Below are 12386 nucleotides of genomic sequence, written 5' to 3'. Positions count from 1 at the left end.
GAAACTGAAGAATAAAGTTAAGCTCCTCTTTCAACATAATGTTTCATCTGTCAAGCATAGTAGATAGATGAAAGGTAGATAGCCAAAGTGTGGGTCCCATTAATAGAACCCATTGGAGGGCAGAGATAACTGCTATTATCAAACATCTTTTATGCCATCCTGTAAAATAACGATGAGGGTGATATACCGTGTAAGTTGTGATGTCTTTCTAGCTTGTAGAAATTGGTTTGTTGTCATACTGTGTTAATCTCTAGCAGTACCAAATTCGATTTGAAATAAGGAAAGTACTTTCACTAGTTAACTGTACAAAATACTTTTGAAGCATACAAAGGAGGGGGAAAGAAAGCATAAAAGACACATAAAACCACAGTAAATATTCACTTATGGGAATGATTCGTTTTTGAACTCGGGTTACATTTTTATCAGATAACCTAATTTTGGGACTGCAACATTTATTAAATCATGGTTTGAAGGATTTAAAAAAAGCAGCTTCATAAAGATTTTTAAAAATCTAGTTTAACCAAATTTTGTCATATAAAAGTAAGAGATTCTGTGCATTTTTAATAAAAATGCATGATTGCTTTAAAAAATTATGACATGGTTTTTTACAGTGACATCAACACAATGAAATAATGTGAAGAAATGCTAAAAATTTAGAAATTTATTCTCACAGGGAGTTTGATTAATAAGCCGAGCACTGATATATATATGTTTTTACTTATTTTATTTTTAGGATTTCCATATTGAAATATGGTTTGTGGGAAATCTTGCCTAACAATTTTTAAAATTTGTTTGTTTATCAGCTACTTTGATTATGTAGTTTTAGTTTGAACTGTAATTATATTGTATATTTTCTGCATCTGTATTTTTAAAAAATTCTGTGGGTTTTTTAATATAAAAAAATAAATAACTGTTATATTTCCAGTCACTCAAATTTGAACTGAATTTTACTTCCTGTTTCAAAGGTCAAGGCAGGCTGACCTCAACAGCAGTGTGGAGGCTGCTGAATTATTCATATCATTGACTTTGTGTCAGCTTCCACATTTGTGGAGAGGGATGTTTTATTCATTTATCTCATTTAGGGTTCTTCTCTGCACCTGTTTCTACCATTAAGTACCCTGTAATTTGCATTTGATGCTAATTTAGTTTCATATCAGTCTGGTCCCCCCTTGTTAATTTAATTTTCTAAGACCCTTTTCATTACAGTAGAACTGTTTTCCTCTTTAAAGCAAACATCTATACAAGTAATTGTATAAACTGCCTTTTAAATAATATCTTTTAGAAGATTCCATCGTTTAATTCCTATAATTAGCCACAGTTTGATTAATGTTTCAAAGGGTTAAATTAAAATGCAGAATTACTCAAATGCATACTTGAATAATTTCTTATATAGGGCAGTGTTAGTGTTTCGGTACTCTTCCTGATAATTCTCAGAACAGTATGTCTTAACAGCAGTAATTTTCTTTATTTAGAGTGCTGTTTAGTTTACTGATAGTAGTTTCTTTCAATCATGGTGCTCTCAACATTTCTGGTGAAATGTTAGTTTTTTCTTTCATCAAAGTGGTGATAGACAGTGGCTTAAAAATGTTCCTGCAACATTAATAATGACATACCACAAATAATCAGAGCAGAATTAGGTCCGATTCCTTGACATGTCATGGAAGTTTGGTATACTGATTTTCAGGAAACTGTGTTACATTACATGTCTGTTTCTCTTCTTCCCAAGTCTTTTTATTTCTGTCTGCTGCTCAGAGTAGATTGCCTGGGAATGTCTCAGTTTCCCAGACAGGGTGGTTTTAGCAAGCTTTTGTTTGTATCTACAAGCACCCACTGGGCTTCCTTTGCCACCCAGATATTGTAGAAATTAGGAGTAAGTTGTTTGAGGGGGCCTGATTGAAATGGCTACTGCGGTTAGCGTGGCCATGTTCCTGGGTGTCCACTGGGTATTTAGAGGTCATATTAACCAGGCATTCAGTCCCCCAATTTGGGAAGAAAAAATGCTACCTCAGTACTTTCCCTGTAACTGTTTGGAAGGTCCTTGACATAAACATGTCAGTATTCCTTCTAGGCTCCCTTGGAGGTGGGAATTTAAAACGGGGGTATAAATTAGAAGGGCTTCCCTGGTGGCTCAGTGGTAAAGAATCCACGTGCCAATGCAGAAGACTCTGGTTCGATCCCTGGGTTGGGAAGATCCTCTGGAGAAGGAAATGGTAACTCACTCCAGTATTCTTGCCTGGGAAATCTGTTGGACAGAGAAGCCTGGTGGGCTACAGTCCATGGGGTCACAAAAGAGTCAGACACGATGTAGCAACTAAACAACCACAGTGAGTTATGAATTCAAATTCTAAGGTACACAGAAATGATGGAGCAGGAAAATTTGGTAAGGGCTGACTGTTACTAAGAAATTAGCCCAAGCTCTACAGTGGCCCTTCTTTCCCTGGGTTGGATTGGTTTTATCTCTTGCTCGTATTCTCTGGGGGTACCAAATGGTGTAGCTGCTTTGGGTTTCCAGAAGGATTTCAGGTCTATTGAAACTGGAGTTTGAAGGTGGCTTCCCTTGTTCTCTCAGTTATAAATGATTCCAGGGACAGCCACAAACAATTTTGTAATTGTGGAAAAGTGAAAGGGAATCTTGGTTTTATAACAGACAGCTTCATCTGTCTGGTTTCAAGATAGGGCTGTGGGTAGACTGTTTCCCAGGGGTTGCCTTCGGCTGGTGACATGTTGGGTATCACTGTGAACTTTTTGCATCCTCTGGTGTATTAAGCTTGCTTTATGCTTCTGCTGATGGGCCTAAAATAACATGAAAATATCCAGCAATGAAATATAGGCTCTTTATTCATTAACAAAACATGTAGTTAACTGATTCTCTCCCCTATCCCTCATCCCTGACCCCATTTAGATATCCTTTGTAGTTTGGGCAAGTCTGTGAACTCCACCAGAAATGTCTCCTTGAGGTTTGATTAAACAGCCAAGTTTAAAAACAACAAGGAATATTTGCAGAGCTCTTAAGATGGCAGGTATGGTTTTCTCACCCAGCTCTGACTGATGCTGGAAATTCTACTGTTAGAGCCTCATCCTTTCAGCTAAGAGTTTTTGATCTTTACTAAGACATACATAACTTTAGGAAGGCTGACACTTTAATTCTATCCCTCATTTACCTCTCTGAGGGAATGAAATAAACATTTTACATGGGTTTGACTCCTCTCAGTTTACATTCATACTCTTTGGCCAAAATCATTTTAGCTCCCATGGCAACCCTGTGAGATAAGCAAGGGGGTTTGTGCCCATTTCCTGGAGGTGAAGAATGGAATGAGCAGTTTAGCTTCATGAAGCTAATCAGTAAGTTAGCCAGGTCTCAAGGGCAGGTATTCTGAGGAATCCAGGTTATTGTAGAAAGAGATGAGGTTTCTCTTTGAGGTGAATGAACTCTCAGAGATTCCAGTCCAGTCCCTTCGTTCTACACATGAGAAGGCTGAAGCCAAGAGAGGCTCAGTATTATTGCCCAAAGATCTAATTAGCCTCAGCGCCAGGACTGTAAGCCAAATCCCTGGCTCTGATTCCAGTGGCTTTTCTCTGCCACCCTGGGCCATCTGGGTCCTGCTCTGCTCTCCATCTCGCTTTGTGGGAGACCAGCCTCAGGGAAGTGTATAACTTGTATTTTCTGGATTTGGGTCCAAGGAAACCTGTGAGCTCAGTATCTCCAACAAGACCCAGCATGGTGTATCACACATACAAGGAGCGCGTGTTAAATTGTTTCTAAGAAATCATAACAGTCCTGGGGAGGAGGAAGCCCAGACTACTCCCATCATATTCTATTTATTTTTTTAAAGCTCACATATTTCATTCACTTACAACTGTGCTTGTTTATGCTGTGTCATAACAGTATGCAAAAACAGCAATTTCTCTTTCTATTTGTCAGAAATATTTCATCAATAGTCATCTTTCAGCAGGAATGTTAGGAAAATTCTTTCCGTTCTAGATGTCTCATCATTGGCAGGGGTCTCTATTATCTTTCTCTGAAAGGTACTGACAAACATAAATATAGAGTCTGACAATTTTCAAAGTAAGTCCTAATTTAAAAGTTATATTTAAACCTAAACAAATTTAATAAACTGTCCTTTCTGGAAATAATAATAAAGGAAATGAGGCAATATTGTAGAATATAATTCTGAAGAAATCATAGTGAAAGGGGAAAAAAAGTACATTGAACTTCCCCCTACTCAAAGCTGCCTTTGTGGACGGTGTTTCCTGAGCAGATTTGTCACACCCTTTGAACTGCCAAGGAGGGGCAGAAATCTGGGGTGTGATGCTAAGAAACATTAGTAGTCCCTGGCATAATCTCAAGCTGAGTGGCAGGAGAGTAATTCCAAAAGGCAAAGGGGGATTCACCTGGTAAGCTGGGGGTGGGGTGGGTTATGGGTAGCTTTGGTACTCCTTCAGGATATGGCGGAAGGTGGAGGCCGCAAACAGCTCAGCCTCTGAATGACATGTCTATCTGGCTTGCCTAAGTGAGTGGGCTGATTAGGAAGAATTTTAGGGTTTTTGTTTTGGTTCAACTATGAAACTCATGTAGACAGGAGCTTAGTTGTTTCCTGTGTCTACTATCTGGTCATTTGGGGCCCATGCCCTCATTTAAAAAAGATGAAAAAAGATATATCTTCCTTTCTTCTCCCCAAATTATCATAAGCAATTTAAAAAGCTGAATTTGCTTGTTCTCCCAAATATTTGGATGTTGGAACTCAGAATAATTCTGCTAAACCTATAAAAAGATCATTTCATTATGGGGCATATCCTTGTTTTTCATTCATGGAGGTGATGAGGACAAACACTCATTGATTTCATTGACCTCAAGTAGGAAAAATGAACCAGCATGTTCATTTATTCACTAAACGTTCATGAAGCACCTACTGTATAACATAAATTGTAACCCCCATCCCTGAGTGGGGATGGCCCTGGAGGTACCATGTGGCACTTCTAGGGTCCTCACTTATTAAGGACATCCAGTTCAATGTGGAAACTCTTTTCCAAATCACCACCATTTCCACTGAATCATTTATCTTTCTCCTGACATCACCTGGTCCCCTGGCCCACACCCAATGTAAGATTTGAAGCAACTCATTACACATCAGACTTGGTGTAGGTTAATGCCCTACTGTGCTAATTTTTGATCTTCAAGATACCCAAATTCAAGAATATCCTTCTGTTAGGAGCCAGCATGCTTTGTTTGGTTCTATTACAGGCCTGATAAGTTAACTCACTCATGCTGAAGTCGGATTTTTCATTTATAATGAAAATGAGAAGCAACCTGGTATAGAATGCTGAACCAGGACACAGGAGACCTGGTTTTTAATACTGCCTCTGCCGTTATTTAGATATGTGAGCCTCAGCAAGTCTCTTAACTTTTTTGGGTTTCAGTTTTTCCATTTATAAAATGAGAGAATTGGACACTTAGGATCTTTAAGATTCCTTCTCTCTCAATGGTTCTAATCCTCTATACTCCTATAAATCTGGTTATTTCTTCTATGTAACATTGAACAGTAGCCTATTATTAAACATTTGCTTGGGCAGTACGTACTGTACTACAAATAGTGGCCTCACAGTTAGAATTAAACAACCAGCAATATTCTCAGCCAACTTTTATTCCTTCTTTATTACCTTGGTCCAGGTATCAGCTAAGTGATAAGAAGGTAAGGCAGTAAGCACAGCCCACATCTATTCCTGAGATTTATATTAAGGCTGGTGGCTCTGGGGTGAGGTCTTTAGATGATGTACCTTACAAGGCTAATTGAGTTGGTATATTTAAATTTATTGGTAGCATAACTTGGGCAAGATGGGGAAGGGATCTATAAAACAAAAATTGTAGGCTTGTAAAATGTGAGGCACGTGGACAAACACATTCATCTACATGAGAGAGTTACCCTAAAAGGGCCATCAGCAGAAGCTACCTATATGACATCCCAGAACTGTGTCTAACCAGATTCTGGTTTACACTCAGCTTCCAGGTGAAGCCAACTAAATGTTGGTATATATGTATAAAGATATATAATGAATTGCACACAGCACATGCAGTAATTGTTAGCTGTCAGCATATCTGTATTTTTGGGAGGATAATGTCCTATAAGGCCAAATAACTCTGAGTATCTTTAGGACGAAGCTATGAAATCATATGTTCGGCCAGTATCCTATGCATGTGTGTGAGAATACAGTGGATATACCTTAAGCTTAAAGAAATTAGAATCTACAAAATCTCAAAAACTGCCTTTTTTGGTCACTATGTGCAGATATTAGAGACTGAGAAACAAATTTTGTCCGGAATAGGAACAAGATTATATGTATCTATATCTATTTTTAAATTTGAAAATTTTGAATCCTTTCATAGAAACATTGTAATAGTTTGATGGATCCTCAAAGAAACAAACTTAGGAGTCCCATGGATAATGGCTTTCTGAGAATTCCAGGTAGGCCCTGTCAGGCTTTCCTGTTTTATGTTTGCTTGCTTTCATTTCTTATTTTATGTGTAATAAACCTTTACTTTAAGCAAGATCAATTGTTAAACCAACTACAGAGCTGAAGTATAGAACACTAATTCTATAGTAATGCCCTATAAAAACCAAAAGAAATAAGACTAACTATTAAAAGAAATCCATATGTCTCTGGAATTTTTATTTAAGTTTATATTAGCGATAATGACCTTGGTTCTAGGGAATTCAATAACAATTAATGACCAGCAAGGGGTCACTGGCCCCATGGTGCTTTGGGCCAACAATCCCTTCCAACATGGACAAGAACTGGTCATTTATCCCAAGGAAGTGCCCTGAGGCGAGGTCCTTATCCTTTGCCATCTAATTATAATTTAACCTCAGCTTTTAAAGGGCCCTGAGGAGCAAAGATACAATGGGTCCATGCTTTCAGTCTTTTAAAGAGTTTATTTTTGCCGTGCAATTTGTAATTGAATATCATTGAAAAGAGCTGTCAAAAAAAGTTGATAATTATGTTCCTTTCATTCTGGGGTGTGTGTACTCATTTTCTGTATCAATATCTGCTGGCTTTAAATGGTGTAGAAAGCATCTGGGTATGTTCTTATATTGTGTGTATGTGTGTGAGGGAGAGAGAGAGAGAGCTGTTAAAACACTCAATGAAATTATAAACAGAATAAAATAAGATTTAGATTATAGGAGCCTTCAGTCAAATAAGTTTTATTTGCCGCTTGGCAAGGATGTCATTCTGCAACATGTAAAATACAAAACAAGAGGTAGAGTGAAATGGCATGGTGACCGGCATTGGCTTTTACATGTCCTATGTGTTATGGTTGTAATTACTAAAATTACTGTTGATGATGGTGATGAAAATAGCTAACACTTATTAAGACACATATTTGCTAAGGATTGTCTCATTTAATCCTTACAGTAACTCTATGTTGGGAGTATCCTTATTTCCCCCCATTTTATAGATGAGGAAACTACGGCTCTGAGAGGTTAAATAACTTGCCCAAGGTCACCATAGCTATTAAATGCTGGAGCTGTGATGCCAGCCCTGCTGTGTCAGACCCCAAAGATCAGGGTCTTAATCATGACACCGTTCTGCCTTTATTTAAAAACTAACATTTCCATTTTCTGAGCACAGCCTTTAATATATTCATTTAGGCAAATTTCCATTCTTTGCTGGCATAATCACTATTCCTTTTGTTGGTCATTGCTCCCCTGGGCTTCCCTCAAACATGGTCAGAGGTGCCCTGGACTTTTTAAAGATGGAAGAAAGGCCACATGGCCTTGCATAATTTGACCGGGACAGCTGTGCAGTTGGTTGTCTCATTTAAATTACAACCACAAAAAAAGATGTGCCAAGCTTCACTGACACAAGGCTAAGGGCAGGAACACGAGACGGTTTCTTGAACCTGCCCTGGGTTACTGCCAAAGGTAAGCAGCCACGCTCAGCAGGGTCTCATGGACCACTGAAGAAGCAGTAAGCTTCACTAAAACAATTATCCATCCCTGGGCCTCTTCTAAAGGTTTGATGCTTCAAATTCTCAGGGTAAAGGACCGGTCCGCCTCTTAATTCTAGCTTGGAACAGCTGACCTAGGCAGGATCTTGAAGACAATTCATCTGAGCATTGGGAAGAAAAACAAAGATAAGAGATTTAAAAGGTTGATTTTGCAAAGGATCATCCCGACAGTCTGTGGCTCAGATTTAGAGAAACCCCAAACTGATTTGATGAAGGCAGAACGTTGTAACCACAGAGCACTGAGGTATTCATGAGACCTGACAAGCCTACTTTTAATACAGAATCTGGTACCAAGTTTTATGTGTGTATTTTTGCTGTGGGTTTTTTCCCTGTATCTTTTGGAATTGATTCTCATAGTCCAAAGGGTAGCTTTCATGTGCACTATTTCCCTCTTTGCTTTGAGATAGTTTAGAAACTTCTCCAGTGTTGTGTGAAGCAATAAACCTATGTCTACCAGATACACGATTTCTTCTTTTATTGGTGGACTTTTTACAAAATACATTTTTTCCCTGTTAGATATTTTTAAACATCAGTTTCTTTGTTTTCTTTCTCACCTTTCCAAATCTTCATTCATGGAAGATGCTTCCCAAATCAGAGTGGCTTTTATTAAAATTATGTCTTTTGGAAACAAACATGTTAAGTCTTCCAGGAAAAGTTCATGATAGTGATACAGTGTTTTTTCCTTTTGCATGTGAGGGTATTATAAGTGTGTGTGTGTGTGTGTGTGTGTGTGTGTGTGCGTGCCCTGTAGTTTATGGAAGCATATGTGCATAGTATGGCTTTTCTACTGCAGCTTTTTATGACAAAAGAACACATTTTGAGACTAGCGGGTTTTTAACTAATTATGATGAAAGGGAGGTGGTTGAGATGACCTTATTCAGAAAAAAATTCTTGATATAACAAAATGAACGAGGACAAGCAGCATGTGTTCTGCTGCCGGTGCCCCGGCACCTCTGCGAATGGAGATGGGCTCCAGGGAGGCCCGGAGCGGGAGCGCGCGGAGCCGTCTCCCCCCGCCCGCGCTCTCAGTGCTGGCTTTGTGGGGACTCATGAATTACTTCTTACAGTCGGGGCTCATTGCTATAAATCCAGCCTGGTGCCGAGAGCACTGTGGGCAGCAGAGCACAGAGCAGGGGCCGCGGTGTTTGTGTTGTTGTTAGCGACACGTAGCGAGTTCCTCCGAAACGGAAAGGCCCCGGCTCCAGTTTGTCGCCAGGGTAAGCCGAAACATGAGTCGCACATGTGCAGGAGAACGCCCGGCTCAGGGGGAGCGGGGCCAGCGCCCCCGCCCGCCGCCCACCGGGGTATTTGTCGGGGGGAGAAGGGGAGGGCAGGGTGGGAGCGAAGCAAATAGCTCAGAGGAACCGGGCAAGGATGCGCGGACACTTAACTGTTATTTGCCGCCCCCCACCCGCCATTACTCTACCGAATACTTGAGGGAATTAAAAAAAAAAAAACTCCTCTTTGTGATGGAGCTCTAAACTGGCTTGCTTTCTCAGGATATCCTGTGTCCCTCTTGGGGTGGGTTTTTTGTGGCTTACTTGGTTAGGAGATGTATTCTATCCCTTTAAGAGGTAAAAACATGAAAAAATGTAAATGTAGGGACTTTAACACTTCCCCCCTTCCTAACATTCATATAATTGCTGTTAAGCCACATTGAAAACCCTGGGGCCTGGTGTGCACCAGGGTAAAGTTACATTTCACAAGCAGAAAATTGACTCACCACTTAGGAAAATTGGCTACCAATTATGTGTCAAAGGCTCTAAAGTCAGACCTGAGGTTTTCTTTTTTGCCAGAAAGTGGAATTAAAAAGAGAACAGGCAGACAGCTTTGTCCCCTTTCCCCCCCACCTCCCAGAGTGACTTGCTTCTTGCAGCTGAGTTTCTGAGTTTCCTCCTGAGATTTCTTGCCAGAGACGAGGGAGGGCTCTGGGCCCTCCGAGGGACAGGCTAGCAGGAAGAACAGAGGCAGAAGGAGAGGAGTCCAGCAGCCGTTAGAACTTCATACATGCACAAGGATTTACAAAATCTGCTCCATGGCACATGGGGAGAAAGTTGATTTTGCCCCAGAACAGCTGATGCAGGGTCTGAGAGCTGCGAACCAGGATCCTGGGGCCAAGGGATGCTGAGGAAAGGAGATGTCCATGGAACCATGTACAGAGCCTATTCCAGAAGCTCCCTGATCCCTCCCATTGTAGGAGGAGTCATCTGGGCAGGAGGGGTCTGGATCCACAGTCCTGGGGGATGTGAGAGGTGGAAAGCTGGACAGAAAACAAAAACGAGAGAGTCAGGAATACAGAGACCACCAGTGGAAGAAGGGTGAGAGAGAGAGGGAGGGAGAGAGACATACTGAGAACCAGAGAGAGGGGGAAGGATATATGGAGGAGAGAAAGCAGGAGTAAATGGAGACAGAAGGGTGAGAGGGAGAAAGCAGGTGCCCTGTACATCATCTTTAGTCTCCGCACCCTTCTTCGGCTACTGTCCTTTGTTTCTCTGCGATACAGCTTTCTTGTCACACGCCTCGTCTTCTTTCAAGGCTAGCCTTCTGTTCCTGTTGGAGTGGCTTATCCCAAGTTTTATTTCTAATGCCCTGAATTCAAGCCTTATTTAGTACTTCATTTTCTGCCTCTAGAGGGAGAGAAAGAGAAAGCATTAGAACTTGCCAAACTGAGTGAATCTGCTGTGGTGCGTCGGAGCGAGTTCGTTTTCGAGGATAACCGGGATGCAAATTCATACTGGAGATTATCCCAAGATAAGCACCCCTCCTGATGACAGGATGTGATGTGTAATAATTTTAGTGAGAAAAACCATCCTTGTTTTGCCTTCTGGGAAATCATATGCTAGCTGTTTCTGTTTGATTCTAGCTTTGGAAAATTTCCAGACTTCTCAAGAACCATCCATCTTAAATCCTCAAGTGATTTTGACAGAAAAGACTGTTTTGTCTGAAGGACAGCAATTCTAAGGCCGAGTCTCACTCAAAATATCTAATTTCGATTTAGTATTGCCTTCTTTGCTGGAACAAAGAGAGAAAGAATTTATACTTTGCAGAATATTGAGTTCACCTCACAGTCTTTACTAGGTTAAAAAATATGTGTGTATGTGAATTTTCCTTATGTAGCAGTTCAGAATGCATAAAAGTTTGTTTTTCTAATTAAGACTCAAACATTTTGAATGTTTATTTTCCCTCTGTCTTCTTACATATTTAAGAGAGCTTTTCTAGTTTTGAGAATCTCACAGGCTCCCTCAAGTGATCTTAATTAGAGAAGCCTCTTTCCACTCAGTATTTTCTTAAATGTATAATTGATTGTGCAAGGAAGGAAGAGCTGCAGGAGTGGAAATCATACATCATTTCATTATTAATGGCAATTTCTAAATAAAATGCAGACTGTCATGCTAATGGATAGCTGAGTATGTTGCAATCAGAAGCTTTTTCTTTTTCTTTTTTTTCCTTTACTGTTCTGGGATGATTTTAGGAAGTTTAAGTGACATTTAATGTATTGACAAATATGTTCTAGTACGCTGGGCCAAGGTTCAATAAAAGAGCCAGATCAAACCAAAATGCAAGGGAATGTTGTGACAAAGCCAGTGATTTGGGAAGTCACATACATTACTTCCCTTTTCTGTAGTGAAGAAGCTGTGTTTTTTACCTGGACTTAATTTGCAAGACACGCATTTAGCACTTACCACGTGCCGTTTTCACTGCAACGATCCACAGATGTCCTCTCTATGGACCTACAGAACTGGAAGAGTTTCTGAATGGCCCTCGCCCTGTTTCCAGTGTGGAATTCATTAGCCAGAGTGAAAGTTGTAGTATCCCATGGACACTGACATGGCTGCTTTTGATTAGAAGCTATCTTAGTTTGAGCTTCTCCTGAAAGTAAACCTTCCACAAAGATTTAGATGCAGGTAGTTTATGTGGGCATGATCCTAGGAAGCAGGATGTGAGAAGAGGGAGAACAAGTAAAGAAGAAAATGAAGATAATGGTGCATTTTCAAAGTCACTGCATAGGCAATAGCTGTTTGATCCTGTTGGGATCTGCTAAGAGGCAAAGTAAAATAAGCCTCCGAGAATTGTGTTTCCAAAAGACTAAAGACTGGGACACTTATTTCCTGGCTCCTGGCTCCCGTCGGTTGAGGGTTTTCCCTGGGTGCACCGACACCTTGACACTTGCAGGCTATGTTTGCCTTCAGTCCAGGCAGCTCCTCCAGAGTGGGTTTGTCCTGGAAGGAAGCCTTCTTGGGATGGCTTGCAGTCAGGGTGAGCTACATGACTGAAGTCAGAATGGACCACAGAGATGGGAGGCATGTATCAGAGGCATCTGTTACAGAGGCTAGGTATGAAAGCCTACGAGGAGGGAAGCTTCTGATACCTAGTAGTCCAT

General features: G+C 40.5%; 1 protein-coding gene across 20 annotated transcripts in view; it reads left to right on the top strand.

Moving 5' to 3' along the window:
* EBF1 (EBF transcription factor 1) overlaps positions 1 to 12386 on the top strand; it is a 427626-nt gene that overhangs the window by 58054 nt on the left and 357186 nt on the right. The window lies entirely within an intron of this gene.

The sequence above is a fragment of the Giraffa tippelskirchi genome, chromosome 6 (assembly GCF_054371585.1).
Source record: "Giraffa tippelskirchi isolate mGirTip1 chromosome 6, T2T-mGirTip1v1.2.pri, whole genome shotgun sequence".
Taxonomy (NCBI): domain Eukaryota; kingdom Metazoa; phylum Chordata; class Mammalia; order Artiodactyla; family Giraffidae; genus Giraffa; species Giraffa tippelskirchi.
Note: the sequence above shows the minus strand (reverse complement) of the source record. Positions and strands in the feature narration are given on the sequence as shown.